General features: G+C 39.5%; 1 protein-coding gene across 10 annotated transcripts in view; it reads right to left on the reverse strand.

Annotated features, from left to right (window-relative positions):
* PKIB (cAMP-dependent protein kinase inhibitor beta) overlaps positions 1–19,639 on the reverse strand; it is a 53,367-nt gene that overhangs the window by 20,118 nt on the left and 13,610 nt on the right. The window contains exons 1-2 of one of the 10 annotated variants that reach the window (XM_053937785.1): positions 7,346–7,362; positions 5,951–6,031 (exon numbers count right to left, since the gene is read on the reverse strand). The exons of 4 other annotated variants lie outside the window; for them this stretch is intronic. The gene's annotated coding sequence lies outside the window, so the exon portion shown is untranslated. Of the gene's footprint in view, positions 1–982; positions 1,016–1,162; positions 1,183–1,689; positions 1,710–5,890; positions 6,032–7,345; positions 7,363–19,639 lie in introns of those variants that run through there. 5 more of the 10 variants (XM_053937783.1, XM_053937786.1, XM_053937794.1 and 2 more) reach the window with 5 other exon arrangements.

Consider the following 19,639-nt stretch of genomic DNA (forward strand, 5'->3'; position numbering starts at 1 on the left):
AAAAGAAGTGCAGAAATAGTTCTGCATTTTCTTGATTGCAGATGAACAGGCACAACCTTTCACTGAACAGCACCTGTATGCTAGTCTCTTTTTAAAACCATAGGTCACATTCTGTTCCTTACAACATCAACCAAACCACTACAGCTTTGTTCAATGAAATGGAGGAATAGAAGAGCACTGTCAGAAAATAAATCCCTGCAGATACCCCTCCACAAATTGCTCATGTATGCTAATAGAGGGGGAAAAGTAAGAGCAAGATTTGCTCCTGCCTGAGAAGTTTCAGCACTTCTCCCTCAACTGCAGTCCCTCAGATTTCTGATGACTGTGTGAAGGCCAAGGACAAGCAAAACCAGCTATTCTTGCTCAGTTCAGAGCTGTTTGTGTCCAGCACTCCATCTCAGACTCCTCATGGTCACAAACAGCTCCAGAAACCTGGCTCTGATACAGATGTCTCTGCAGGGCTGACCTGACAGTCTGCATTTTAAGGGCCAAATAAATGGTTTCACTCAATGAATTCCTCTTCCCCTCTGAAGGAGGAAAAGATGCACCCACAGAAACTGAACTCATTTCTGTACTTCTCGGCAGGGAACTCCCTAAAACACTGATAGTCATAGCCAAGAACATAATTTTAACTTATAATATGGAGGGTTTTTGGCTTTTAATCAGACCACATTTATTATACCAAACAACAAGCTAGCTCTAGTGTTTCAAAGGAGAGCCTAGAAAGAAAAAGATGACTCCCACAGTTTGTAAAACTCAGCAGCAGGAGAACACTGGCAAGGCTATGAACATTTAAATAAAGGGGAACCTTTCTATTTGCTTAGTCTGTTCAAGGCAGTAAGGAAACAAGCATAGCTCATTAACTAAAGTTCTTTAGGAATGGCAGATGTTAATGAAACCCTGCCAAAATGTTTTAAAAACAGCTCAAAAGAGGTACAGAATATAATACAGCAAACGAGAGCATAAGAAAAAAGCTACTTACAGGACAGCAAAAAGAGGTTGATGAATACCAGAGACACCCAGAAACAACAGGAAAGTGATCTCAATGTCTGTCTTCTCAGCTGACTACAGCAAAACACCAAGGGAAAGCTGAACCGTTGCCAAGAAGGAAGATAAACTTGCATACATTTAAAATAAATGAACAGATTACAAATTCACATACTGAGAGCATGCCATACAGGTGGACTTCAGGACTTCAGCCTTTTCATTCAGGGCACTTCTGGTACTAAAGTAAATCCTTCACAACAGTGCCATTAAAGGAATTCTCCATCCTCTCATAATGGAAGGCAAATCCCTCTGCATCAGCAGTGCTGTTACATTCACCCCAAAGGTGGCAACTGCTGCCTGGACACCGTGTAAGCAACAAGCTGTGGCTGTTCTGTGGCATCCTGCTATCCAAACAGAGAACACATAACTGTGGCATAAAAACTGCTTTCACGCTGCTCTAAGACAAATACTACTTTGCCAATACATTTTCAGCAAATACCTAAACCAGAGTTCATATTTCAGCATCTAAACACAGACAGTTTCACAGCAGACAAGAAAGCTAGCTGGCAATAACCACATTGCCTAATTTTGTATTAGCTGTCAGTTGATTTGGATGAAGAATCAGGAAGCCTGCAAGAGGGGGGTCATTTAGCAAGGCTTCTTGGCAATCTGCACAATTCTGCCCCTCAAAATGCTTAATACCTTAATGTTCATGGTTCAGATATGCCTTCAGCCCCACAGCATGGCTTCAAGAGGGGCTGGCATGAGCTACAGAAGAGAGCCACTGCTCAAGCTGTGCCAGCAGCTCCAGATTCCACCGTCTCCACAAAAATAACCTGCCATCACATAACTACAAGAGAAGAAGCAAGTTGCCACTGGAAAAGCCTCTCTGCTTGTAAAAATCAGAAAGGCTGCAGCAATTTGAAGCCACAAACATCTTGTGAGCCATGTACGTCAGCAGGGCAAAAAAAGGGAAATAAACAATCAAGAAAAATTAACTTCTTGGTTGAGGAAATGATTCAATGTTCTGTACCAAGACAAGACTGCTCCATCTGACATTTTTCAAGGGTCAGTCACCTACAAATGGGGGGGCTGAGGGGGAGGAGGGGGTTTATTTACCACTGAATATGTTTCTTCCAACACAGAAGACCCAAGCTGAATAAAATTCAGCTGCTGTAAATCTAAAGCAATCTCACAGATGTTATGTTTCTCTAGATGTGAACTGGGGCAACCGAGATAGGGGTCTTACCACAAATTGCTCACATCAGCTGATCACTTATCTACTAGAGTGAAAAAGGGATGTCAGTGAACACATAAAGTTAGGTAGCAGAAACAGAAAATAATTTGCCTACATACATATTCCTTTTTTTTCTACACATCATCTCTATTTCAAATATTTAACCTAGACAGAAAAAAAAGGTTAAAAAAGGAAACAATTTGTTTAAATGGCTATTTATTTAGCCTTCAAACAACTTATGCATTAATTTGGGTACAATATGAAACCGCACTAAAGTCTATACCAATGTATTCGACAATTCAGCTCTTGGCAAATATAACCTTTTCTTCTCCAGATTCTGTCTTGGATGAACATTCTTTTCACTGCACTTTCACGTTGAGAAATAATTAAATCACTTGATGAAAAACAGTACAAACTTTGTGAAGGGCTAAGAGAACTCCTGCCTGTTTCACAGCTACTAGTTATAAAAATGCTGCTCCAGAAAGTTATTAGAATATTAACAAAGGTCAGCATTTTGAAGTAGATATGGGTACACCACAGAGATTACTAGATTTCAAAATACTTCAAAATAAGTAGTGCTACTTTTCAGCTTCCACCTCAACATTTCTGATACAGTAGCTAATACAATAGAGAGCATAAATTTACAGAAAAACCACAATCTTGTGTGAAGCTTTTAGCACTATGTAAAATTAGTTTTCTTCTTGTGCATATCAGCTATGCCTTTTTTATTTGTTTTGCTCAATTAACACCATCCAGAAGAAAATTCAGTGATGTACCTTTCTTTGGTCACTAGTTACAAAATATGCTCCATTTATTTTAGCATAGTTGGCAAGGCAAAGCAAGAATGAGTTTTTAATTAAGAACCAGGATCTGGAGAGAGTAACTTGAATACAGGGAGACATAAAATGTTATCAGAGTCACACAACCTGCTCTACAGTGGCAGAAAGGAGGTATGTTGTTGATACCATGCTGATGCTCACACAAAGCCCAGCTGGTGGTAGTGCAATGTTAACAGTACCATTAGCCCTTTTCCCGAGCTGTTGTCTTCCCTCCCATTCCCCCTCCCTTCAGTAAATCATGCCTGGTATTAGCAGGGAAGCATCAAATTGTGAATGTTATCTCAAGGTAAAATGCTGTCTAGTTCCAAATCTGTTGCTCACCTGAAGACCAAACCCCATGCTTTTACTACATTACTGGACAAATTGTGAGTACAGTCAGTGCTTTGAACCACATGCTTAGCCCAAAATGCTTTCTTTGCACACATGCCCTTTCAAGCTTGACATTTTGTGTATTGATTTTGGCTGCTTTATAGGTACCTAAGTGCTGAGGGGAGGAAGAAAACACCGTGCACATACAAAAGGTCTGTTGATGGGTTCTCTCTATTCTATTTTGAAGAACAAAAGCATGTCTATTACACATCTTTGCAGCTCTTTGGGGATTCTACCAGCTAAAGACTTGACTTTTCTGAACAGTTACTGTAGCTTCCAAAACTGTGACTTAGAAACCAAACTTTCACACTTTGAAGTTTAGTAAGTGGCTTGGGGCCAGATAAAATAATGATCTAAGAGCTTCCTAATATGCAGAAGGATGCTTTAATGAAAGTTTGCCCATTACATATGCAAGGACAGGTTATTCACTGTAAACTCGGATAAACTTTGTTGGTCTTGCAGCAATGAGTACATTCAGAGTCTCCCAAACAACATACTTGGGTTGTGGAAAGTCCACCCTGGCATGTCATCATTTATGAAGCCACTTTTGCATTTCAAGAAATTTATTTTTCAGATAATACTTCTGAGACTCTTACTTGCTGACTTTTTCTACAGTAAGAAGTTCTATTTATTAATTTGCTAACATATGGACAAAGTATTCTGAACTTGAATTTAGCACATTTAAGAAGCTCAGTTAAGTCTTTTTAAACACCAACCAAGCTATTTTGTATGAAATTGTTAAAGAAATCAAAATTAGACTATGAAGCATATTAATGGATTGATGTCCAGAATGTTCTTAGGTTTATGAGACACATATAAAGGCATTTCAGCTTATTTGTAACATGCATTTATTTTGTATTTTTAGGTGTGGACATCCCTACACTGATGTCTGAGGAGATGTGTCATCCAATTTCTTTTATTTCTGAATACTCTTGCCTTAGCTATTAAGGTGGGATAACTAGGGATGAAAAGAAGTTCTCTGAATTTCATTGGATATGAAACTGTTGGAGGTTATCCTAAAACTAATGAACCAATACCTTTATCTAAAGTGAATAAAGGTGGGGCTAAGCTCAGTGCAAGTAGTTACTTGCAAAGTAAAACCTTTGTGGACTGTCGTGAGGAAGGCCCACTACTGTCCCTGGAACTGATCGTGCCTTTTTTTCTTGTTTCACACACAACAATTCTTCACAGCATCTGGGTTTTCTTCACAGCATCATGATTTTCTTCATTCTTCAGCCAAGAACATGTCTATGTATGACAGGTGCTGTGTCACCTTTATTTGAGGTAGCAGATCTGCAACATAAAGAGAAGCCAAACTGCAAAAGTAGATGCCAACTTTTTTTTCCCAAGTTGGATGCTTCAGAAAATTACTTCAACCTACAAATTTCATATATGAAGGAACAGCCACCTGGAACTAACCAACAGGTAACACCTAGGAGAAGGGCCTGCCTAGGGATCCCACCCATCACAGACTTTGCCCTGCTCTGGGTTGCCAGGCAGCACCTGCATCTACTCACTGCTCACTTCTGCTGGTAAAGAAATCATCACCTCTGCAATGACTCCCTCAAACCACCAGGCATGGTTCAGTCTTCCTTTTGAAAACAGGCACAGAGGAATACCTTGGGATTTGAAGAAAAACTGCCTAGAGCTGTTGTCTCCTAGGTGAATGCTTTGATCCCCAGGGAAGAAATTAAGTTGAGTAATAGCACTTTCCACTGTGCAGAAGTATTGTAACTGATATTATGGGGTTTTTTTTATGTCAACTCAAGTTTTGCCCTAGTCTTCACACTTTAATTTCTAAGGCAGTGCTTTTATTGAGTGAAAAAAAACCCCAAAACTATGTCACAAAATTTGGGGATCAGGACTGGCATTTGTCAGGCCACCACTTGAAATACAAAGGAAAAATATTATTCTTGTAACCTAAAGAAACCTGCTTCTGTAATTTCTGCAGTGACTATTTCTTATAAAAGAAGAGTCCCTGGAACCAGACTAACATTCATAACTTCCATATTTCCAGCTGAGTACTGTAATAACTGTGCTTGTTTTCTCCTCATAAGCCATGAATTCTTACATGTCCTTTTCTCCAATTAGCTCCTAGCTAAAAACTGGAAGCTAAAAACTGTCAGAAGCACAGAGCTTTTAAAAAGGGTTAAACCAAACATGAGCAAAAACAAAATAAAATCAAATCAAAACATTGTATATTTATTTAAGTAAGATTTGACAGTAATAACATTGACTATGCTGCAAGGAACTGCTGAATGTTTCTCTGAAGGAATATTTTCCTTGTATTGCCAACATTACATTACCAAAATACTGACAAAGGACTAAAAAGGACCTCAACAAGACACTGTTCTCTTGGGGACAAGAGTGGTAAAGCACCTTATGACATTTCTTAAGATGCTTTACCACTCTTTACTTCTTGCAACTGGAAGTAAATGAGGTCAATCATAACACAGACCTACTGATCTGATGACAGGACAGTTGTAGTTGCCTCTCTTTACATGCTATGTTGACTCACCACACCTAATAGTTTGTTTTTCTGATCTCCCTGGGGGAATGGTTATTGGAATTTCTCTTTGTCAACGAGGAGTTACTGCACCTGTAAAGAAAGTAACAGCATTGAAAGAAAGTTGAAGAATCAGTTGTCAATTGTTTATATTATTTGCATGTATCAAACTCAAACTGTGATAATTTATACTGGAGAGAGTTATTTGACAGTTTTAATACAACTATACTCAGGAAAAAAACCCTATGCCTCTTGCCAGCCTTTGGTAAAGTTTAAGCGCATGGCATACATTAGTTTGTGAGGAATACTGGAGTTAGAATTCTGAAAATAATAAAGAAGGTCAGTGTAAGCTGTTAGACACACACAGTTTTAGAGATAAAGAGACCACAAACATGTCCAAAATAAGCAGAAGTTATTTATCCAATTATTTTGGATCCTCTGGGCATCAATTTTTGTGTTTGTATTGTGACTCCTACAGTCACCTTAATCCCCAAACAATGACAAGCTGCACCAAGTTCAAGAGCTGGATCATCACACAGTGAGGCCTGAACTGATGACAGCCCGTCTTTCATCATACATCAAAAAATGCTCCTTGTTTTGTTCCCCTGACCAAATAGAAAGCTGATTTGCCCAAGTTCTGAAAAGCCTTGCTCACATGGCTTTTCTGGAGAGAAGTTTTCAGGCACATCCCAAGTTAATAATTGAATTTGAAGTTAGTGAATCCTGCAACTGCTAAGAAAACAAGAATAATCAATTCTCAAGGTGGCATAACTGGATGAAATGAAGTGACTTTTGATAGGCAAACTCATCATTCCACCTCTCTGTCAACCTAAGACCCTATGTTTTTTGGGAGAGACTCTTTGGTCTCCTTATTGTAATCCAATCTAGTAAGTTTCCTCTTCAAAATAACATTTTTAGGGAAAAAACATAATACCAAGCATTCAATAATAGCCAAAAAAAAAAAAAAAAAAGGAGTGTTCTTGTTATATACTTCAACACAATTTTAGAAACTTTACACTCATTAATCCACATAAGAAATTTGACCTTGCAGTCCTTTCAATTTTAGGAAAGAAAAAAAATTCTGGAATTTTCCTAGCATTATTTCAGATTTATTGTTAAGTCATTATTTCAGATTACTTATAGGCACACTTTGGATGATGTCTTTGTATCTGCCCATTCTATATGAATTCTGAACTCAAGCATGAGCTTGCTGAGCTTTTCTCAAAGTCAGCTGTGGAGGAGAAGGGAACACGTAATATAATTAGGAAGAGTACAAAGTAGTTCAACTTTATTCTGTTTAGTCTTCTAAAAAGAGCTCTGCATATAAAAATGAATTAGGGTCACTGCTTCTGGGACAACTAAAAAAAAACTATTTAAATCAAAGCAAGGAATCTTTCTTGACTTTACTGAATACTTTCTGAACAGATGGGGTGCATGAGACATGAAGAACGGTCTGGGAGGAAGCAGACTCTGGTGGCTTCTCAGAGGGTACAATCCACCAATGCTTGCTTCAGGATTTCAACACCCACAAATTTAGGAATACACTAAAATGTCTGCATCCTGGGAAAAAAGAAAAAAAAAAGAACAATCAACTCTTTCATGGTGAAAACAAGTTAACAAAACAAAGTTCTTCTGTTCAGATGGGAGTAAATGGATGAGGCAGTCAGGTAGAAATCAGTAGCTTAAACTTCAGCATTGGTCATAACCATCTTCTTCCCCAAGCACATTTACAAGGCCACAGGGACAGGCTGGCATAGGTTTGAACTCTGGCACAAAATCAGTCAAGGTGTTGACTGGGTGTGAAACATGTTTTACACTTTTCTCATGCAAGAAGTCATTCAGTCTCTTGCCAATGACACCTGGTTTTGATGTACGTGGTTTAAAATTTTTTCCCATCTGTATTTTTGCCTAAATGAACATGTATCCACTGTCTTTGGCTCATTTCCTGCTCCTGCTCCCAGAAATTCCTCCACTTTATTTTGGACCCTGAATACAAGTTCTTTGAACTTGCTTGAGGCTGGAACTTTAGACAGTATTATTTATTCATTTGCTGAAGCAGAAAAAAACCCTTCATTTTTGTAATACTAAAATACCTCAGCTAAGTGTTGGTTGGAATTCTGTTCTGCCTTCCTGTTAATTACTGCTATGGCTTCTTGCCAGCCACCATTTTGAAAAGTCAAAAATCAGCTTCCAGATGAACAGCAATGTGAAAGACAACAAAGAATCATTCTAAATAAAATATATGGCAGCATGAAAGGAAAGCAAACATTTTCTTGCTGAGACAGCTATCTAAAAGTCCTGGCTAAGCAGCTCTCCTATGAAGACAAGGTAGGGTTTTGTCAAAACAGGAGTTTGTCCACATCTCAAAACCAGCACACTTTTCATTATGTCACCAAGGTTCTCTTGGTGGATAACAGCAGTGTTACCCTGCATTGCATGTAGGTCTCTGAGAGCAGGACAGGAGGATGTGACTGGGAAAGAACCAGAAGTGGAAGATATATCAAGGCTGAAAACTCAGTGTTATAAAATCATAGAATAATTCAGGTTGGAAAAGACCTCAAGAGGTCATCTACTCCAACCTCCTACTGCAAGCAGAGTCAATAACTAATTCAGATCACACTTATCACAGATTTGTCCTGTCAACTATTGAATATTTTCAAGGATAGAAACTCCAAAACCTCTCTGTGCCAGCATTTTACTGTTTTCATGAAGAAACAGCTCTTCCTTACCCCAGGTCTGAATCTGTCCTCTTCTAGTTCATAACCATAGTCTCTCATAACCAGAGTCTCTTGCTCTCCTGCTGTGCAACTCTGTAAAGAGACTTGGCTCCACCTTCTCAGCAATATAGGAGAAGGCTGGTCATAGGTCTCCCAGGTATTCTCCAAGCTGAACATCCTCATCATCTCCTCAAGTGTTCCACCCTGACCAACTCCAGCTCCAGTTTATCAACATCCTTTTGGTAAGGCAGAAGCAAAACTGGACAATCTTCCATACATGGTTTAATGAGTGCTGCCCAAGATGTTGTTATGCCTTCCTTAGTGAATAAAGTTTAGTTTACTGTGGGCAATGCACAGAGCAGGGTAAGATGGTTACAGTTACCAAGAGTTTTCAGGTTGAGATGCTCACCCCAACAGGTGTGAAAAAGATGGGGAACTATCCACTGATACAGCAGGATTCTGTATTCTAAGAGTTTCCATGTTTTGGAAACTGGGCATGGTGACAGATTTCCAGTTTGGCTGTGAGACATACAGAACAGAGCATGTGGTACTCCAAATCAGGAATCAAAAATCAGCTTTTTTATTCTCAATAGGGCTGGCACTGAGTCCAGTTTCCAGATGGTTTTCTGTTGCATGTTTCTCTTGCTTAGAGGAACACAGCAAAAGCAGAAGGGGAAGCCCTTCCCCACAAAGAAGAAAGGAATCAGAGAAACAGAAGTAAAAACATGAAGAATGAGTCAATAATTAGTAAGTTACATCACTTTCTGTGTCACTTTTCTCCACTAAGGAACCAGCCATGGAAGCTCTCTCTTTTATGCCAAACAATTCAGTGTTTGATTGTGCTGTCTGTAGTAGCTTTGGCTGGCATTTTGCAGTCTTATTTGCACAGTTAGATGCAAAGCAAACCATTAAGATGCTTGTTTTTTATTAATAAATGTGATGTTTGAAAGGACAGATGCTCTTGTTTACCATCCCCTCATATCAGTCAGTTTTCATATCATGCTCTACGTTATACAAAGTCTGACTCCTTTGTTCTTTATCTGCTTTTGATATTTAATTATTCAAACTGCTAGATGACTGCATTATGGTCTGGTTTAGTTGTTTCCATATTTGGAAATTTTCCTTACAGCTCACTGGTTGCACATCCATATATTAACCTAATTAAAAGCCAATGGGAAATTTCAGTTTAAGCATTTGAACCCTGGAGTAGCTGTGGCTTCTAAAAGATGCCCAGAACAGCTGCAGGGCACGTACTTAATACAGTGGGGACATGACAAATTTGACCTAAAGGACTGCTAATTGCACTCACCTTCAACTAAGGGTAAGTGCTCCATTTATGTGTGGTATTAGAGCCCACTTAATACCTAGCAAAAGACAACTCAAATACAATAGAAGATAATGTAAAATCAATAAACTGAAGCACACTGTACAATCAAATGTCATTTGAAATCCAAGTTGTAGCACTACACACCATTGTACCGCACAGCTCCAGTACATATGAGCACTCAACTGCATGTCTGGTTTTCACAGCTGCATCCTTAAAAACAAACTCTTAAGCACTTTGTACAACTGGGGCTATAAATACTTATTTAATCTTGTTTTCTAGTTTTGTCTTTCAAAATAGCAGTTGGAGGCTTAAGAGAGACTACCAGGACACAAAAAGTCCAAATGGTCAACTTTCTGTTCTTAAATCTGCAGAGTACTGAGCACTGCTGATGTCTACAGTTCTCTACCTCTGCTGCGGAGACATAAAAGCTATTTAGCAACTTAAAGGATTGAGCCCTATTAAAATTAAAGAAATGTGAAAGACTTCATCAGAAATGTTTATTTAATTGGGAAAATTTTCTTTTCTAATAGTAAGGCTTTTCCCTGCCATCCAACCTGCAACAGACTGGGTTGTTCTTGTAGGGCTATTTTGCTGCTGTGGTCTTGAATCCAGGCCCTCTGAGGAGACCAACAGAGCAAAGATACAGCCAGTTATAAAAAACATGGCTCCCAGCATACTATGCTGCCTAAGGGCATCCATAGGAACCTGAGCCTGGGGCTTTTGGCTGCTGTTGAGAAACAGTAGCTGGGATATAGAGGAATTGGGGCAGGATGCACAACAGCCTCTAACTCTACTACTCTTTCAGCCTTTGCCTCTTGACCTTCAACCCATCCTTATAATTTCCTCACTCTTTACCAACTTTTCTCTTTACCTTCCATCTTACTGATGCAGAATTCAAGGTAATAAATAAGCATTGCAATCTTACAACTTTTTTGTGTCAACTACAACTTACTTGGCTTGAAGCAGAAATGCAGGCATCTACAGACTGTGGCAGGCAAAACGGCAAACTACGTTTGCACAGACATAAGCAGCATGTGGAAAGAGGGGCACCTGTGTCCCAATCCTGCAGAAGCTAAGGAACAAGTGTAGTAGCATTGTTGCAAGCTGCACTGTAAAAAGGCAGCATTAGTATCCACGAAATACAAGGGTCAGCAAGCAGCATTTTGAAGGGTAATGCAATTTTAATCCCTGGTCTGAGATTTGCCAAAGGCAGAGAGAAGGCACTTCAGGATCATCACCGTCTGGAGTACAGCCACACAGACGCCAGTGTGTCAGTAAAACACCTTTGTTCACATGCCCTAGCAGAAGGCAGACACAAGCAGAGCCACAGAGACACAGCAGAGCTCCAACCAGCTTTATCTCCTGGCCTGAGATCAGAAAGAGCCACAGACTCAAATGGGGCTGGGGACAAAGCGTAGCTAAAATAATTTAATCTTTCCCATTATTTTGTAGAGCCTATTGTGCCTGTTTGTCACATAGAAAGGGAGAGAGGAAAGAAATATTCCCCAAACATAAGTATACAATCTTCTGTGTGGCTTGCAGTCACAAATCAGCAAATTCAGAGACAGACCTGTGACTGAGCAAGGCCACAGCTTATTTCTATGCAGGTTATCATACTGCACACAGGATTTTTAAAGCACAATTATAGCCTCTGACAGCCTACCTAAAGGAGTGGAGTGGTCACCATGGTAACACCTGCATCACATGGCACTGAACACCTGATACCAATCAATCTTGAAAACATCTTTTTAAAGAAACAGCCTCCTGGAAAACTGCAGGTGGAGATTTCTTTCTGAAACTAAGAAGATGCTCTCTTATAACAAAAATGAAAGTTTTACCTTACCATTTTTTCATCTGACTCTCCCTCCATACAATCCTATTCTGTATAAGTGTATAAAAGTGATAAAAAATAAAAAAGGCAGTGGTGCTGTGTTGAGAAGGGTGACAAACATTGTAGTACAGCTGGCATGTAAATGATACTTTGCATTTTTCCCCCAGAGCATGAACTGTGGCTTCTGAGAATATGTCCATGCTCTGGTTGCTAAAACAAAATAGAAATGTGCCTACTGTAGTGCCCCCGTCACCTTCCCAGGACTACAGATTTCCCTTAACTGTTAAAATACCCCAGACATGTCATCAGCTTCTTTCTCCCTTTTTGCTTTCCAAATCTGCAATTTAATTTCATTGATTAGAGTTGTATTCCTTCATGGGGGTACAAGAAGAAAAATATATATAAGGAAGTGATATTTGCAATCAGCTTGGCACTGTGGGTTTCTGAAGTACATTCTGCCACCAGCCCTCCAGACACATCCAGCAGCCAAAGGGCAGACGTAGTTGCTAAAGTCTCTGTGGTTTTTTGGTGGGTTGTGTTTTTTTTCAGCTCAGTTCCAGCCCAACAGCCTTTGGGTTCTCTGTGCTGTGACTGCTCTTCTGCCTCTTTCAACAGTCTGCTGCCTCCTCTTATCCCAGTAAGGACAAATAATCCCAGAAAATACCTCATGCAAAAAGTTCAACAGCCTCAGCAGTATTTCCAACACAGTCTTGTTATTTCCTATTTAGTTCTATCTCAAGTTACTGCTACTTTCATTAATTGAAAGTCTGCTTCTTAATTTTCCTTTGAAAAAGGCTTTCTTTTCAGATGGCTTCTATCTTTGTTGTCTTCCATTTGCTCTACATTCCCTTTTCCAAGTAATTCAGAGCTAAAATCATCTGTTCTGACAGTGCTTCCCCTTTACTGAGTAAGATTTCAGAACAGGAGAGCCACTGAATCTGCAAATGACATTGACTGACAAAAGCTGGATATCCAACCACCACAGAATTGATAACAAATCTGCACAGAAACTCTTACAGCATCCTGGAGATGTGTGGAAAAACCGCGTGAGTCCAAGGAGGTAACGAGACATGCTTTCATAAGCTCACTGAAGTCAGTAGAACAGGCCCCCCTCTGCCATGCCCTCCTCACTGCTGAGCAACCACAACAGATTATGTGCACAGGAACTGCTGCCATGGATGGTTTGAGCTCATGTCTACACTGAATACAAAAGCTGATTAGGAAAATGCTTCCAAAACTTATTTCCAGAATTCTGGTTATATCCAGAACTAACTCCTTAAGTCATCAGATGGCCGCTTAAAAAATTGATGTGACTATTGCTGTTCAAGAAGAGTGCTATCAGGATTTTTCTGAAAAAGAAAGTGCAGTAACTGGGTGGTTATGATATATATATATATATATATATATATATGTATATATATTATACACACATCACTTTGCATGTATCAAATTGAAATGTCAAATTTTACTTGTTTAGCTCAGCAAGTAATTGATGATATGTAATATTTGTGGCAGTTGTTGTCCGCCCTCAATATGTTACGCAAATAATTCCCAGCAGCTGTACCAGGTATTTATACTGTCTGTGATGTTCTACAAGTCAGCACTAGCTGTCACGCAGTCTTGTTATATATGAGGAAGTCCAGCTTTAAATCTGCTTTCATAGTGTGGAAGTTGCATTTATTCAGCTGTGCTTCTGACGTGTGTCTCACAGTAAATGGCATTATTGCTCAACAGGGCAACAGACTCCAATGATGTTGCAGGATTTGAGAAAGCTCTTGTGGCTTCCTGTGCTTTATCAGCCTGTAAAACAGTACTCAAAACCTGCCCTTCCCAAATTCTTGGTTTAAAGACAACAACATAATCCATGCAGTGAAACACACAAATGCAGTCTACCCTCACTCTGAAAGAGCATTGTTGTCAATAACGAATTAACTACGCTCTTCAGATTGGAAGCTGAACCTTATACTTGCCACCACAAAATGATGATTAATTTGTTTCCCATACCCATTTATAAATGAAGAGTCAGCACAAAAAAAATAGCAGTGAGGGTCAAAACTGCCATGAATATTTTCATTACCTTCTCTATCAGGTCTACATATGCTTTTGCTGACAGGAAGATCATAAATCTTTCACCTCTATTCAGCCAACTCATCAGTGCTGTAGGAGCTGTTAGTACTGCAAGTTTTGAAATAAATGCTAAATTTATGCTTTCTGATAAGGCTGCTACTGTCCTTATGTGTATGAACTTCAAATACCAAATTCTAGATAGTGGACATGGCATCTGCCTTTTAGGCTGGTGTTCATCTTTAGTGTTCCCTTACGAATACAATCTTTGTGTAGGCACATCTACACTGGGAGTCTTTTTTATGCCTTGATGCTGTACAGTAGCAATAACTAATAAATAGCTTGCTAAAGAGTTATTTATACAAGTACAAACACAAAGCCACTAGATTTAATAATATATTTTCCTTTTGCACTTGTGTAAGGTAGTAGTGAAATAACTACAACTTGATAAAAATTTGGTCCATAAAGAGAAAACAGGATCAGAACAGCAGACCTTTCCAGCAAAACATGTCAGACAGTCTGCCTTTCAAGTTTCCCTTTCAGATTCAGACTTCCATTCCTTGCACCTATGGTAAAGGTTTTTTTTTCCCTAATCCAGTTATAATTTCTGAGTTTCAGTACTATCATTCAGACACATCTGATGTCTTTTTTTCTCCTTCTTTCAGTGTCTCAAAAAGCAAAAGGCAAAGATAAAGCCTGGATTCACTGACAGGGTTTTTCTTCACACTGTGATTAATGAGGTTAATGTGCTTTACTGAATTTTCACTCACAAACATCAAAAACCAACATTCCTCTGAACCAGTGTGGAAGAAAGGCAAAAATTCACCTCCTTGCTGCTGGCAGCATGGCCTGAAATTGCTTAAAAAAACATTTGGAGACAGACGGTCTATGCTACTCCTTGTATTTCCCTATGAAATCCTTTAGACATGAACCATTGACCAAGGCAGGGACTAAGATTGGACTCAGCTGCACCAACACTCCAATAGGAATTTAGAGAGCAAGGGGAACCCCATGACTCATTGGGATCATCTCCCTTACCTTTTAGATCTTTATCATTTTTCATCCTTGTTCTCCACGTCAATCATCTAAAATTTGGTTCTAATCGAAGTTTGCTCTGTATGTTCTGTCTGTGTAGCCAGTCATAAAATTAACCTTGCCACTGAATGTTGTCAAGATGCACCTTCCCAAATCCAGATTAAACCTGTTGCTGCTATTACTTTTGGCAGTGACTCCTTAAGTGACCTAAACCATTCATCTGTGACAGTCTCCTAAGAGAGAATTCATGGTAACTGTTGCCTCATTCTGCCTTCAGCTGAATTTCCATCTATGTTAGGGGCAGCCTCCTAAGTGCTGATCTCTACTAAGAGGCATTTTATGCCAGTTGTTGAGAGGCACAAGATTGCTGGCTGAACTCAGCTCCACTGCAGGGGGGGACCAAACTTCAGCCTATACACAAACCATTCTCCTTCATGCTTCCTGTTTCCATTACTGCAATTACAGCATCTTACAGACTGTAAGAGGCAAACTTGCTCTTTCTTCTGAAATACACAAATATGGTACCAATTTAGACTGTGCACTGTGTGATTGTATTGATCTGGAGCACTGTTTCCTCACTTCAGCGTGGTGCCCAGTCTCTGGAGGCTTTGAAGTAAAAAAAAATGTCTAAGTTGAAGAAATAAAGATGGGATGTTAAGGTGGATTGAATACTTTATCCAACTCACACTTATGTAAGTGGGAACATTTCCAGGATCTCAAATGCAGGACAGGGGTCAAAGAGGGGGATTTTGTACAGGTTTGGACTAGCAGCAAGTAATTCTGCCTTCTGTGAAGCATCTTTGAAACCTGAGAGGATGCACAATGACATAATCCTCCTCACACAGCCTCTACTAAACATGAAGGATATTGGCAGGCATGATTTCCACATTGTAAACCCATATTTGAAGAGTTTATCTTTCAAAAAATGGATGGAGCTTATCAATTTGCAACTTTTTGCCATTCCCATACACAGAGGGGCTCTACATCTGAACAGATACTGGAGGTCAATTCAATTTCTGAACCCATCATTACAACTATTAAGCTAAACAACTTATGCCATAAGCATCATCTGCAGTAACATATGTAAAAAAATGACATTTCATCAGTTCTTTTATCAATGTTAAAAAATGCCTATAGCTGCTTGGTAGGTTATCTTATGCTTAAGCCAAATTTGCTTACAGTTGCAGTTCTTTCCTCTACCAGCAACTTGCATAAGTAAATCCTCCTACTTTCAGAAGAAATTTTACTGATGCAGGGAAAAAAACCCAAAACTTTCCATACACAGTGTTATTAATATTTATTGATAAGTATTTAAAACTTTAAATCTGTTCTAAACATTCAGGAATGAGCAATAAATGAAGATTGTTTTCAGCAGCAGAATTTTTTCTTAAAAAACAGAACTGTCTGTATTAATGAGGCTTAATTAAGCAACATTTCCTTAACAGTCCTGGCTGTAAGTACATATTGAATTTCTTACTCATTTGCAGAACTGCTCAGTATCTGCACTTCTCATGTGGCATCTCTAAGAATTGAAGTTAAATGATAGAGTGTAAAAATGATCTGCTATAATTAGGCTTTAAGTATTAATTACACAAGTTCAGATGGGTTTACATTTTCTTCAGATCTTCAAATACAATGAGTAACTGTTCTCCTCAACAGAGCAGAGTTCCTGTTTCTTCCAGAGCTGTAAATGCTTCCTGTTTCATTATTTTCTTCTGGGACATCTCAGTGTAAACCGTGTGTATAATCAATAGATACGTTACCTGAGGGGTGTTCACTGCACATGCACCACTTCTCACCTCACACTATTTATGTGTGTGCTGAGAGGCACAAGAGCAATGCTTTTGCCTTCAAAACTGCTCAGCCTGCAATGCACTGGCAACATCTCTACATACCTGAAGTGGACAAGAAAACAATGGCAACAGCTGTGGTTAGGACAAGGAGAGAATCCCACCGGCTTGCAGAAGGTGATGATGAGACAACAGTAACATCCAAAAAAGAGGTGAAATATGGCAGCAATGAGGTTTGGCTTTGGGAAGATTGTGCTATCATTCCAGATGTTCTGTCACTTGGCCAGGATGTCTGTCAGAAACCAACACTCTGCAAATTCGTTCACCTCCACAGATTTATGGTTTGCTTCCTGTTACACATAATCTTAGTATTTCAAATATTCACAGAATTAAGAGGCAACAAATAACAATTGTTTCCAAGACAGAACCCACTTGATGTCAGGAAGGTGGATTTGGGGAGCAATTTCTGGATGTCTGTGGCAAATCTACCCTGGATTTGAAAACTGCATTCAATCTAAAGAGTTGAGTGGGAGGTTCAGGAGGTAATCAATAATGTTGAGAAGGTGATAAAAAACCTGAAGGAAGCAAAATCTATCAAAAGTTATTAAACAGAAAAATATTATGTCTTACACAAGTAACCCATGAGCTGCTGAGCACAGGACATATATACAGAGACTATAAAACAGGAAGCACCTTCATGTGTTCATAGTGCTTTCCCTTACTTTTGACCTCTTTCAGCAACAAGATACTACACAGTAGATACCCATTTGATAAGAACCAGCTCAACTGTTCACAACTGCTCTGGAGAAAAGCATAGAAACAAAAACTCCCCAAAAGAAATCCCCATTATGTCAGTTCTAAGCAAAAGAAAAAAATTGCTTTCCATACCAAAAAGAAGTCCAAGTCATTTACTCAACACCAATTGCAGAAAACCCATTCCTTTATGTGACAAGGCAGAACATCAAGTTTCTAACAACGAGACGACTACAAAAAATATTTTCAGTTTTGATTTCAACCTCCAGAGCTGGAGTGTAAGATAGTGTGTAAGGAGGTTTCCAACTAGCCCCACAATAATCTCCTGCAAAGGGGAAGGACTATTCTCTCCTGTGGCAAGAAGTCTACTGTGTCTGCTGATTTTCAAGAGGTAGGAAGCAGAATTTGAAAGTGGAATATTACAAGGGTATTTTGTGCTAATAAGACATCAGCCTTCTGATGAAAATGGGAAAGGATCTTATTAACTGTTCATTCAGTTTAGGTTTTTTTTTTTTTTTTTTTTTTACTTCAAAGAAGCATTAGACAATGAAAAAGCACTCTAAAGACTGAAAGAGCTCAATCAGAAAAGAATCTAAGATTATCAATTTTATTTTTCTATTGAAATTATGTTACCCCTTCACTTGGGCTAAACTCTGCCTGAATGGTAAAATGGAAAGTTTCACAGTGCACAAAGAGATGAAGAATAGAGTTTTTTCCATACTGATAATCCCGAAAACCCAGCAATTCTGGCTGGTGGCTGCAGAGGCAGCCCTGCAGTGCTGCCCTTCGGAAAGGGCACCAAAACCAGTAACCAAACCTTGTAACAGTACCCTTAAAAGCAAGGTGATGACGAGGAAATTTAAAAGTCAAATGTCCCAAAGAATCAACACCTGCTTTCCTGTCTACAGAGACACCGCCAGTGACATGTCTGACATTGGGCAGTCAAGAGCAGGAGATGACAATTTATGTGATGGCTCTACTGTTAATAAAGCCATCAGCATAGATGTGAGAGCTGAAGTTAGCAGTTCCAAAACTAAATCCCTCTTTAAAACCTATGATGAGAAGGAAAGGGGGCCAGGAGCCCAGATTGACCCCAGCTGCAGGATGTGGTCACTTGCCAATGTTTAAGTAAAGCAATCTGCTCTCATGGGGGTTCTCTGAGGGCTGAATGGCATTTGGAGGTGAGAGGAAGGCAGTCCCAGGGAAGACAATGAATCATATCTGATCCCTAAAGAGATGCAGAGGGACAGCAGAAGTGGAAAAGGGGTTTCTTCAGTCTTTATTCTTGCATTGTGCAGACCAGACACAGCTGCAGCCCAAGGGGTTTCCTAACACTTCCTGGAACAACAGCATCTCTGCAAAGAGCAGGAGAAGAAAAGCAGGTATCATTAAACCCTAACCTCTGCAATTATGGCTTCATTCAATGAACAGGATTTTTACAAGTGCTTTGCAATCCTCCCTGCAAGATTCCTTGCTGCTATCAGTAGGGGAATGCAATTTTACATGTCATGAAAACATGGTATTTATACCTGCACATAGCAAATAACAAGACTAAGATACTGATATCAGATAACTGATATTAATGGCAGAACAATTAGCCTGAAGCCTGGATGAAAAGCCTCATTCAAATTGTCCTCAAACACTGCATCCCTCTCTATTTTCATGTCCCATTGTCACTGCACCTTCTCCTGCCCTGCCCCTGCACAGTGTCCTCCTGCATGATAACACCCGTGTCTGTCAGCACAAGGGTATCTATCAGACAGGCTCTGTAACTGCATTTATTAATGGTTTTTTTGACCTCACAGGCTGTGACTGACCAGGTGATATTCCACTTCTGGTGTCACAGAGATCAAAGCTGAAATAAAACAATGGAAGGAAGCCTTGGCATGCGGGGTATCACACAAATGAGAACTCAAGGTCACCTGCACACTCAGGTGAGTGACAGCAAACCTCAGGCAATGTGGTGCTGTTCTTGCTCCTCTCTTTGCTGTGTATGTACACCACTGAAATGGTGGGAGACTACCTGTGAAGCTTTTAGCAGCCCGTAAGAGCACATAATTCTGATATTAATTCACCAGGTATTTTTCCTAGTCCATCTGTCAGGTATGCACAGCAACAACATTCCCTCTGTTCATTCCAGGAGTGAATTCTTCCCTTCACCTATACTAAGGAAAAGGATGAATG

The sequence above is a fragment of the Vidua chalybeata genome, chromosome 3 (assembly GCF_026979565.1).
Source record: "Vidua chalybeata isolate OUT-0048 chromosome 3, bVidCha1 merged haplotype, whole genome shotgun sequence".
NCBI lineage: Eukaryota > Metazoa > Chordata > Aves > Passeriformes > Viduidae > Vidua > Vidua chalybeata.